This window comes from Rhinopithecus bieti, unplaced genomic scaffold (genome assembly GCF_001698545.2).
Source record: "Rhinopithecus bieti isolate Rb0 unplaced genomic scaffold, ASM169854v2 scaffold_23816, whole genome shotgun sequence".
In the NCBI taxonomy this organism is placed as follows: domain Eukaryota; kingdom Metazoa; phylum Chordata; class Mammalia; order Primates; family Cercopithecidae; genus Rhinopithecus; species Rhinopithecus bieti.
Window position 1 is genome coordinate 2,069,305 of NW_016811019.1, and position 11,966 is coordinate 2,081,270.

Consider the following 11,966-nt stretch of genomic DNA (forward strand, 5'->3'; position numbering starts at 1 on the left):
GGGATTGGCAGGGGAGAGGGAGACCTTGGGGTCGTCACTGTCATGTTCTGTTCCTATTTGGTTCCCAACCCTAAGTGTGATACACTGCTTGTTTTAGGGTCTCCCTTTGTGTGAACAAAGGGCCCTTTCATTTTTTAATTTAAACAAGTATATAATTTATATAGATATATAATAAAATAATTTTTAAAAATAAAATTCACCACTTTCAAGCATCCTATTTTAAACCCTGTGGTGGCCGGGCACAGTGGCTCACACCTGTAATACCAGCACTTTGGGAGGCCAAGGCAGGTGGATCACTTGAGGTAAGGAGTTTGAGACCAGCCTGGCCAACATGGCAAAACCCCATCTCTACTAAAATACAAAAAAAAAAAAAAAAGAAAAGAAAAAAAGAAAAAAAAATTAGCTGGGTGTCATGGTGCACACCTGTAATCTGATCCCAGCTACGTGGGAAGCTGAGGCAGGAAAATCGCTTGAACCCAGGAAGCAGAGACTGCAGTGAGTCGAGATCGCGCCACTGCCCTCTAACCTGGGCAACAGAGACTCCATCTCAAAAAACAAACAAACGGCCGGGCGCGGTGGCTCAAGCCTGTAATCCCAGCACTTTGGGAGGCCGAGACGGGTGGATCACGAGGTCAGGAGATCGAGACCATCCTGGCTAACACGGTGAAACCCCGTCTCTACTAAAATACAAAAAAAAAAACTAGCCGGGCGAGGTGGCAGGCGCCTATAGTCCCAGCTACTCGGGAGGCTGAGGCAGGAGAATGGCGTAAACCCGGGAGGCGGAGCTTGCAGTGAGCTGAGATCTGGCCACTGCACTCCAGCCTGGGAGACAGAGTGAGACTCCGCCTCAAAAACAAACAAACAAACAAACAACAACAACAAAAACATGGTTTTAGTGTATTCACAAAGTTGTGCAACCATTAACACCATCTAATGTGTTTAGCGCTATATTGATGATCTCCAAACTTTTTACTAATAGAGTTTTTTCCCCTCGAATAATTTTAAGTGGGACCCCAAATAGATATAAAAATCTATGGAAACAGAGGCTTTGTTTGGAGGGCAGGAAGAGCCCAGGGCCCTCACCACTCAGCACTCTATGGGGGCATATCTTGAAAGCTATCCAGGTTATGCCTCTTTCAAAGATAGAGCAAAATGATGTCCCCAGGACAAAGGTACCAGATCAGTGGAAAGACCACGGGGAAGCAGGACACAGGGCTTCTGGCTTAGTTTTGCCCTTTCCTCGCTGTGAAGCGTCAAGCAGGCTACCTTTTATAGGCCTCAGTCTTTTCATCAGTACCATGAGCAGGTTCAGCTTGGTCTCTGTTAGTCCTCCAAGCTAATGCTGGTCTCAGTGGAAGTGGCTGCGGTCATGGGAGAGTATGATTTTGTTAGAAAAGAGCTATCAGATATGTCAGAAACTCTCTGCTTCATGTGTGCATTTAAACATACTCCCACACCCTGGTTGTCTTTAATATCTTGCCATCTTTCCCATTCCTTCCCCTTCAGGACATACTTTAAGCTCCAGGTCTTCATGCAGCTTAGATATGACTATTTTACAGATCTTAAGTGAAGCCTTTATCTATCTGCAGATATCACAAAAGTTTAAGGTTTGCCCCTTAGCCTCCCAACCTGAATTTATATTTTTTTATTTTATTTTATTTTTTTAGACGGAGCCTCTTTAGCCAGGCGAGTTGGCGGGCGCCTGTAGTCCTAGCTACTTGGGAGGCTGAGGCAGGAGAATGGCGTAAACCCGGGAGGCGGAGCTTGCAGTAAGCTGAAATCCAGCCACTGCACTCCAGCCTGGGCGACAGAGCAAGACTCCGTCTCACACACACACATACAAAAAAGACTGAGCCTCTTTCTGTCACCCAGGCTGGAGTGCAGTGGCACGATCTTGGCTCACTACAACCTCCGCCTCCTGGGTTCAAGTGATTCTTTTGCTTCAGCCTCCTGAGTAGCTGGGATTACAGGCATGCGCCACCACACCTGGCTAATACTTGTGTTTTTACAATAGACAGGGTTTTGCCATGTTGTCCAGGCTGGTCTCAAACTCCTGGGCTCAAGTGATTCACCCACCTCAGCCTCCCAAAGTGCTGGGATTACAGGCATGAGCCACCGCACTCTGCCCCCAACTTGAATTTTTATGGCATGGGTCAGAGCTGCTTTCCTGTTCTACATAAGTTGATTTAACCAGAAGAGAATCTTCCAACTTTCCTTCCAAGGACCAAGAGTAGCAACCTATACAGATTCCCTTCTCTTTCCTCTCCCTGGGAGCCAGCTGCCTTTGACATATTACACATATTATAGCTGAGGGGAAAGTCCTTTGTCAAGTTGCCCTGGCAACAGCTTCAGATACTGTTTTGGTTGTCCTGTTTAAGATAACTCCAGAGAACATCTGAATGAAAAATGAACCTGCCACCATGCATCTGTGGGGGCCACTGGAAGCAGGTGGCCACCAGCTCTAGCTTCCCCCACAGGAAATCCTAGCCCAGGGTAGGTGTTTTGTCAGCTACGGCCTGGAAAATTCAGTGTCCTGCAAATTCCCCATCGCAGTGAATCATCACATCAGCCAGAGCAAGTTGACTAATGATTGCTATACTGCAGACAATGATGATGATATAAGGACAAGCTATTGTCAGTGAGTTAAGTCAAATATTTGCAGTAGCTCCAGAGTGCAGCTTGGAAGGCAGCCTTTTCTCTTGCTGTCCCCTGTCTGATGCTCTTTCTGGCTCTCTGAGCCCAGACCTTCTTGAACCTTCCTGAGAAGAGTGTCCTTTTGCTCCTCATCATTTTAGACCTGCCAGCATGCTAGTGTGTGACATTATCTTACAGTCTAGCCCAGGAGTTCCAAACAGGTCTTCACAGGGATTTAGGGCTTTGTGGGGGGAAAGGGGGACTGAGGGAGGAGGAATAGAGTCTCTAGGCCCTTTACTGCTACTTCATCCAGTAGCCACCTCTGAGGGTTTTTTGTTTGTTTGTGTTTTGTTTTATTGAGGCAGAGCCTCGCTCTGTCACCCAGGCTGGAGTGCACTGGCGTGACCTTGGCTCACTGCAACCTCTACCTCCGAGGTTCAAGTGATTCTCCTACTTCAGCCTCTCCAGTAGCTAGGATTAGCTGGCCACATGCCCAGCTAATTTTCTTTTTCTTTTCTGAGATGGAGTCTCGCTCTGTTGCCCATGCTGGGATGCAGTGGCACGATCTCGGCTCACTGCAACCTCTGCCTCCTGGATTCAAGTGACTCTCCTGCCAAAGCCTCCCAAGTAGCTGGAGCTACAGGCACCGGCTACCATGCCCAACTAATTTTTAGTAGAGATAGGGTTTCACCATGTTGGCCAGGCTGGTCTCAAACTCCTGATGTCAAGTGATCCGCCCGCCTCGGCCTCCCGAAGTGCTGGGATTACAGGCATGAGCTACAGCGTCTGGCTCCAGTTAATGTTTGTATTTTTGGTAGAGACAGGGTTTCGCTGTGTTGGCCAGGCTGGTCTCAAACTCCTGACCTCAAGTGATCCACCTGCCTTGGCCTCCCAAAGTGCTGAGATTACAGGTGTGAGCCACCACGCCCAGACCTTTTCATTGTTTGTATGGAAGTTTGCAGCATTTGGACAAAAGGTTTTGCTGCCAGGAAATCAAAAGAAAGGGAAGGAGAGAAAGAAGGAGAAAAGGAAAAGAAAGCAAAATGAATCAAGCTCATCTAACCCCTCATTTTGTTGGATTTCTCAGTGTAGAGATGGGATCCCAAGAAGTGAGATGGTTTGTCTGTGCTCACACAGCTAGAGCGCTGGCTTTAGACAGTGATTCTTTTGGCCCCTGTGCATCTATTAATATTCTCCCTAGAATCTGAGGGGTGGCAAGGTCAAAAGCCCCTCACTGGGCCCTAGATTCCAAAGCGTGGCACCCAGCCTCTGTGCAGATGCCCCCCATGGCCAGACTTAGTCTATCACAAGGCAGCCCCTGGCCTTGTGGGTGAGAAGCCAAGAAAAAGGCTTAACTTGAGCCCACTCTTCCTCCCTGTAGCTTTTCCCTCAGACCTGGTTTTGCTCCCTGAATTGGCATAGCACAAATCTCCCCTCTGTAGAGTGTCTCTTCAGAAACCATATGGCCTTCAAGGTCCCCAACTCGGACCAATCAGCTTTAGAAACCTACCGATTCCCAGGGCTCAACCAGACCTGTATCTCTGGAGAGGAGACCTGGGAGTCTGTATATTTTTGCTTCCCATGTGATGCCATTTAGGTCTGGGAACCACTGACCCATTCTAGTCTTAAGCCTGTGTAGGATTCCTTCCCTCCTTTCTTTCTTTTATTCTTTCTTCTCTCCCTCTCCGTGTCCCTCCCTTGCTTCCCTCATCCCAGGTAGGTATTCATACAGCTTGTGCTTGATCACCCCAAGGATGAAGTAGTCCAGAGACTTGTCACAAAATCCAAATTTGCTAATACCATTCCTGTACATTACATGCAGTAAAGTACAATTTAAAAAATGTAAGTGATGCTTTTTTTTTTTTTTTTGAGACAGGGTCTCCCTCTGTTGTCCAGTCTGGAGTGCAGTGGTGTGATCTTGGCTCACTACAACCTCCGCCTCCTGGGTTCAAGCGATTCTCCTGCCTCAGCCTCCCGAGTAGCTGGGATTATAGGCACCTGCCACCATGCCCAGCTAATTTTTGTATTTTTAGTAGAGACGGAGTTTCACCATGTTGGCCAGGCTCTTCTCAAACTCCTGACCTCAAGTGATCCACCTGCCTCTGCCTCCCAAAGTGCTGGGGTTACAGGTGTGAGCCACCGTGCCCAGCGAAAATTTAAGTGATGCTTTCCGGTCCTTAATGAGAATGCTTGGGCTTTGGATCATGATGAGGGACTGGAAAAGCCAGGAGAAGGTGGGGAGGCAGGGCCTGCTAAGCTCCTTACTCACTGGGGATTCACTTCTGCACACTTGCCTAATTGCATGATGGGTGCAGATGCATGTCTTGGGGACAGTGTCAATCACCACATGTCCTGACTTTTTAAGGGCACTTACTAATGATAAACTAAAAATATTAAATCTGATGATGCCGAGATCCTCTACATAAACAATCTAATATATTAGCCTAGTGTATACGAACGGTAAAATATTATGAAGATTCATAGATTTAAAGTTTATACTTTCACTTCTATCTCACACCACACACAAAAATTAACTCAAAATAGATCAAAGCCTTAAATGTAAGAGCTAAAACTATAAGACTCTTAGAAGAAACTATAGGGATAAGTCTTTAGGTCTTGGACTTGGCAATGGATTCTTAGATATGATATCAAAAGCAAAAGCAACTATAGAAACAACATAGATAAATTGGACTTCATCAAAATTTAAAACTTTGGACACAGTGGCTTACACTTATAATCCCAATTCTTTGGGAGGCCGAGGTGGGTGGATCACTTGAAGTCAAGAGTTCCAGACCAGCCTGGCCAACATTATGAAACCCCATCTCTACTAAAAATTCAAAATTCAGCTGAGGTGTGGTGGTGCATGCCTATAATCCCAGCTACTTGGGAGGCTGAGGTGAGAGAATTGCTTGAACCCAGGAGGCAATGGTTGCAGTGAGCCAAGATCACTCCACTGCACTCCAGCCTGGATGACAAAGTGAGACTTTGTCAAAAAAAAAGAAAGTAAAACTTATATGCACCAAAGGACACAATCAAGACAGTAAAAAGATAACCCACGGAATGGGAGAAAATATTTACCAATCATATACTTAATAAGGGTTCAATAACCAAAATATACAAATAATTATTAAGACTTAACAACAACAACAACAACAAAAAAAAAAAAAAAATTAAAAACGGACAAAGAACTTTCATAGACATTTCCCCAAAAGATATACAAATGGCAAGAAGCACATGAAAAGATGCTTAACATCACTAATCATTAAGGAAATACAAGTCAAAACCGCAACAAGACACCACTTCACACCCACTAAGATGGCGATTAAAAACACAGTCTCACACACAAAAGATGGCAAATGTTGGCGAGGATGTGTGGAAACCGGAACCCTTATGCATTGCTGGTGGAAATGTAAAATGGTGCAACACCTATGGAAAATAGTTTGGTGCTTCCTCAAAAAGTTAAACATACGGAATTATATGGCCCAGCAACTCCGCCGGATATATACCCAAAATAATTAACAACAGGTTCTCAAAGAAATAGTTGTACACAATTGTTCATAGCAACACTATTCACAAGAGCTGAAAGGTAGATACAACCAAAAGGTCACATATTTATCATCCCACTTATATGAGATAAACAATTAGGTAAATCCGTACAGACAGGAAGTAGATGTGTGTTTGCCAGGTGAAGGGGGAGAGAGGAATGGAGAGGGACTGCTGAGTGGATATAGGATTTCCTTTTGGGGTGAGGAAAATGTTTTGGTTGCAAAACATTGTGAATGACTTAAATGCCACTGAATTGGGTGCTTTAAAATGGCTAATTTTATGATATGTGATTTTTACCTCAATTTTTAAAATGTTGGACTCTGAGTAACCCAGAGTCAATGGCACACAGGCATTTATGCTTTTACTGTGCCACACCCTCAAACCAAGCCCACGCGGAGGCTGGTGCAAAGCGAGTCACCCAGCAGGTGAGGGGGAGGGCGGCTCCCCTGCAGCAGGCCAGGGTTATGGGGATCCTGGAGACGTCCCTCCTTGTGACTCAGGCTGTGCAGCACCCTGTTCCCCCTACCCTAATGCCCCCACCTCAGAAAACCACACGGCCTGTGGGTTGGGGCCTCTACACATATGTGCATTAGGAGTTTACTGGGCTTTCAAGCAGCCTCCTCTCACGTCCTCCAAGTGGTCCTTACAGACCTTCCATTTCCCCCTAAACTCCCCTCGCAAATTAGCTTCTTCAGTTTCAAGATGCCTTTGCCTTCTTCTCCCACTCAGGAAATGGGGGCTGTCCCAGCGTGCTTTTTCCACTTCCTATGCCCATCTCCTTCCTCTCCAAAGGGTTCCCAGCCCCTCCGGAGCCTCCCTGGATCCATTCTTTCTGCCCCTCCCCATCTCCACTCTTTGCCTTGCTTTGATTCCTTCCCTCGATCTAAACACAAGTTCAAGTCTCCTGCAGCGTAGTAATAAATTAAATTAATAAACAAGAGAAAAACAAAAAAAAAAATTACATTCTCCTGCATAACTACAAAATGCCATCAGCTTGCCTGACAAAATCAACCGTCATTCCCTGGTCTTATTTTAGTATGTCGACCAAATCCAGATTTCCCTAATTGTCCCCCATTGTCTACATTGCTATCCTTTTTCAAATCAGAACTTAGTAAAGACTATTTCTTTGTTTTCTACGTCCCTTACCTCTCTTAGCAGCTTCCCAACCTCTCTCTGCCCCTCTTTTATTCGTGACATTGACGTTTTGGAGGGCAGGTCAGTTGCTTTGTAGAATGCTCCCCATTCTAGATTTGTCCGGTTCTTTGCTGTGGTGTCACTTATCTGACTCTCCTGTCTCTTGTATTTCCTGCAAACTGGAATTAGATCTGAAGGTTTGATTGGATGCAGGTAACTACTTTTGGCTATAATACTTCAAGGGGGTTTTGGGTTGCTATACCCGGTATCACAGCAGGAGGCACAAATGTCTGTGTCCCACCTTCGCAGATGCCCAGTGTGATCCCGGTCTAGGGTGTGGGAGCCACCCCTCTCCACTGTAAAATTACATTTTTATCTTTGCAGTTAGAATCTGTGGAAACCATGAAAATAACCCACTCCCCACCCACCTTGCCCCTCATGTTTTTATCTTTTGGTGGCATTTCTCCCTGGGGTTGCACCCATTTCTCCCTGGGATTACACAAATGGAAATCAAGCGCCCAAAATTCTCCCCGTGGGGATCGCACAAAACCATTTCTTCCCTGGGATCGCGCACATAATTTACATCCAAACCTGGGATCGCGCCCATATAAATCCTCCCTTGGGGATCGCGCCCCATTTTCTCCCTGGGATCGCGCCTCATAAAAAAAAGTTTCTACCTGGGTATTTCTCCCTGGGATCACTCCCATTTCTCCCTGGGGATCACATCCATTTCTCCCTGGGATCGCGCCCATTTCTCCCTGGAGATCGTGCCCGTTTCTCCCTGGGATCGCGCCCATTCCTCCCTGGAGATTGTGCCCATTTCTCCCTGGGATCGTGCCCATTCCTCCCTGGAGATCGTGCCCATTTCTCCCTGGAGATCGCGCCCATTCCTCCCTGGGATCGCGCCCATTTCTCCCTGGAGATCGCGCCTATTTCTCCCTGGGATCGTGCCCATTCCTCCCTGGAGATCGCGCCTATTTCTCCCTGGGGATCTCACCCTTCTTCACACTCCCTGGGCTTCTTCAGGCCTGTCACTGCAACACTTCCCACTTAGTTTCTGTGGTAGGCTGAATGATGCCCCCACCCCACCTTTGCCTATGTCCTAATCCCTGGAACCTGTGAATGCCACCTTATATGACAAAAGGGACTTTGCAGATGTGATCAATTTAAGAATCTTGAGCTGGGGGAGATTATCCTGGATAATCCAGGTGTGCCTGATGTAATCTCAAGGGTCGTTATAAGAGGGACACAGGAGGATCAGAGTTGGACAGAAGGGGACGTGATGATGGAAGCGGAGGGACAGAGACAAAGAGATCTGAAGATGCCCTGCTGCTGGCTTTGAAGATGGAGAAGGGGGCACAAGCCAAAGGATGTAGGTGGCTTCTGGAAGCGGGAAAGCCTGAGAAAATGGATGCTCCCTGGAGCCCCCAGAAGGAATGCAGCCATGCAGACCTATTGTAGACTTCTGAGCTCCAGAACTCAGATAATAAGTGTGTGCTGTTTTAAGTCACTAAATTGTGGTAACTTGTTACAGCAGCCACAGGAAGCCAAGACAGTGTTCTTCAAATAATTCTTTTTCCTCATCCCCCTGAGTGTCTGTGGTCTCCAAGGCTCTGTGCTCTACCCTCTTCTCACTGGATATACTGCCCCTGGACAATTTCATCAACTCTTGTGGTTTTAACTGTCATCTGTGGACTAGATATGCCCCAATCTTCAGCACTTTGGTTCAAAAATCAGCACTGCTGGAGACCAGCAGGCTGGAGGTGGGTTCTGTGAAGTCAGGTGAGGTCAGAATTGCAAGGCCAGTGGAATGGCCCAAGGCATGGGCTCAGCCCCAGCTAGGGACAGGCTCTGAGAGCAGAGGCAGCCAGCTGGTGCTCCCCGAGGTCTGTGTTTCCTGAGTGCAGGCCTTAGAGTCCAGCAGATGGGGCTACCCAGGGCCAGCAGGGATGGTGTCCTGGGGCCAGCAAGGACTAGACTTTCCCAGGAGTCCTTAAAACCACAGCCAGTTTTGCAAAGAGTCTTGATGGAGGGACTGTGTAATGTGGATGGACAGGAGAGTATGTCATAGATCTGGGGAGTTACTATGCCTTGGCTGGTAGTCAGGAGGTTGGCAGGACATGATCAAGTTAAGATGGGATAGACTGTGCCTCTGGCTACAGTGAAAACTGCCCCAGGGAATTGCTATAAACAAGGGCAGTGGGGAGAAAGGGACAGGCAATGGTAAACTCAAAACCATGTGGCTGGCAAGATTTGCTTTCCAACTAGGACTTGTCTTAAATTTGGGCAATGCTTTTGGTGCTGATTTTCTACCCAGGTTAAGTCTAGTGAGGCAAAGAAGCAGTTCTCCTTTCTCTTTGTGTAGGTATATGCAGCAAAAAGGCCGTCAGTCCTTGAGCTGTGAGAGAGTTGGGTTTTATGTATGCCCCGTATTTTTAACTATAGTTCTGTCACTGACAGCAGGAAGTTGGTTGGTTCAGAAGGCCCATCTATAGAAGAGGGAATGGCTATCTTCTGTTTGGAGAGACTTGGCCTGTGATAAGACCAGGGGAGAGCTATTCCTGCAAGGCCAGTCTTTGGAGCTTTCGCTCTCTATTGACCCTTAGTAACCCTCAGTTTTCACACCATTTTGCCTCCTGGCTGCCTATACCACAGGGTGGGTGATCACTCCAGCAAGCTTGGCGCCCTTTGTTGTATATAAAGAGCTGAAACTTTGATCTTGAAAGGGTGGCCCTAGCAGTGCCCCTGGCCTTTGAAATGTCACATGTTCGAAATCTTCAGTTTGTTGCTATGGCAACTTTCCTCATCATTGCTGTATCTTCAAACAAACAAATAAACAAAAAACCATGATCTTTCATGATCTCATGCATTAGAACTCAAATTTTAATAAAGGTCATCTGTAAAGTATGAATTCACAATTGTAGGGGTGAAACATTTAGGAAGTTTTCGCTGTATTATGCATTTAAAGAAATAGTGACCAGTCACACAGGTAAACGGGCCCAGTGGAAACTCATGGAGTATTGATGACAGGCCAAAAATGCACTGGGGGAGAAAATGAGGAGGCAGTGCGTAACTGTGACAGGTGAGGCAGGTAGAGTTCTGGTCAAACCAAGCCTACAAGGCAGGTGCTTGGGTTACCCCTACTTGATAGGGAACTGAGGCACAGGGAGCTTCAAGTAAGCTGGGACAAGTAAGCTTGTCCCAGATCACCCTACTAATAATTAGGATTCAAATATGTGGTCTGGCTCCAAACCCCTTCTTGTAGTCATAACACTACACTGCCTGTTTAAGAGGGAAAAGGCCTTACTCACTCTAAAACCTGAGAGTCCCAACCTCATCTCAGCCAGACACTGGCACATTCTGAGGTGGACTTCCGCAATAGGTGTGGTCCTTTGACCAGGGTCCCCAGGAAAAACCCCATCAGACCCTCTGAATCACTGTCACCAAAATTTCCAGCTTGGCCCCCTCATGTCAACCCCTGGAAGATTCAGGAGCCACATAGGGTGGGCTTTCTAGGACCTGCCCCTACAGGGACCCATGACCAGCGCCCCCTGACCAGGTGACCTAGCTGGGCTGCTGGGACTGTGCTTTCATACTTCCAGCCTCAGGGAAGGGAAGCGCCTCCCCACAATCTATCACACCAAGGGATCCTAAGGAGGCTCAAGATCCTGGTACCAAAAAGGTGCTTTTTTTCTCAGATAGCCCTGTTGCACACACCTTATCCACGGGAGATCAGGGACTGGCATTCAGTGCAGTCTCACTAGAATATCTAACAGAGCAAGAGTCCTGGCAGCCCGAGGGAATGGAATGGTCAGCAGCCCGAGACTCAAGGCTACAGCCTCCTAGACAGTCCTGGGCCCCGGAGGGCAAACTGTGCTCCAGAGATGGAGCCATGCTACCCTTGGTTCAAGCCCAAACCACCCCAGTTCTCCCCTTCAAAGGAAGTGGCTGTCCATCCATCCAGCCTTGACGGACCTCCATGACCAAGAACATACTTCCCTAGCTTTTCTCAAGGTTCTGTGAGAGCTTTCTTCCCCCCACCCTGCCTCAGAACATTTCTATAGTTGTTGGATGAGTTTACCCTGGGCCAAGAATATGTGACCTGTAGACCCCATGCCCTAGAATAGGGGGAGCGGGCACTTAAGGATGCAGATACCTGGCCGGGCGCAGTGGCTCATGCCTGTAATCCCAGCACTTTGGGAAGCCAAGGTGGGTGGATCACTTGAGCCCAGGAATATGAGACCAGCCTGGGCAACACTGAAACCCCATCTGTACAAAATAAAAAATTAGCCAGGCATTGTGGCACACACCTGTAGTTCCAGCTACTCGGGAGGCAGAGGTGAGAGAATTTCCTGAGCCCAGAAAGTCAAGCCTGCAGTGAGCCGTGATCACGCCTCTGCACTCCAGCCTGGGCAGCAGGAGTGAGATACTGTCTCAAAAAAAAGATAAAATAAAATAAAATAAAATAAAATAAAATAAAATAAAATAAAATAAATAGAGAAAATAAAATAAAATAAAATAAATAGAGAGTCTGTTCAGTAGGATAGCAGTAGGCTGGAGTGGCTCAGAAATCGGTATTTTAAACAAGCTCCCTAGGTAGTTCTGATACACATTAAAATGTAAAGAGCTAAGATCATGGGACCCAGTGCGAG

General features: G+C 47.1%; 1 protein-coding gene across 1 annotated transcript in view; it reads left to right on the top strand.

The window, feature by feature from the left end:
* EFR3B (EFR3 homolog B) overlaps window positions 1-11,966 on the top strand; it is a 114,686-nt gene that overhangs the window by 64,656 nt on the left and 38,064 nt on the right. The window lies entirely within an intron of this gene.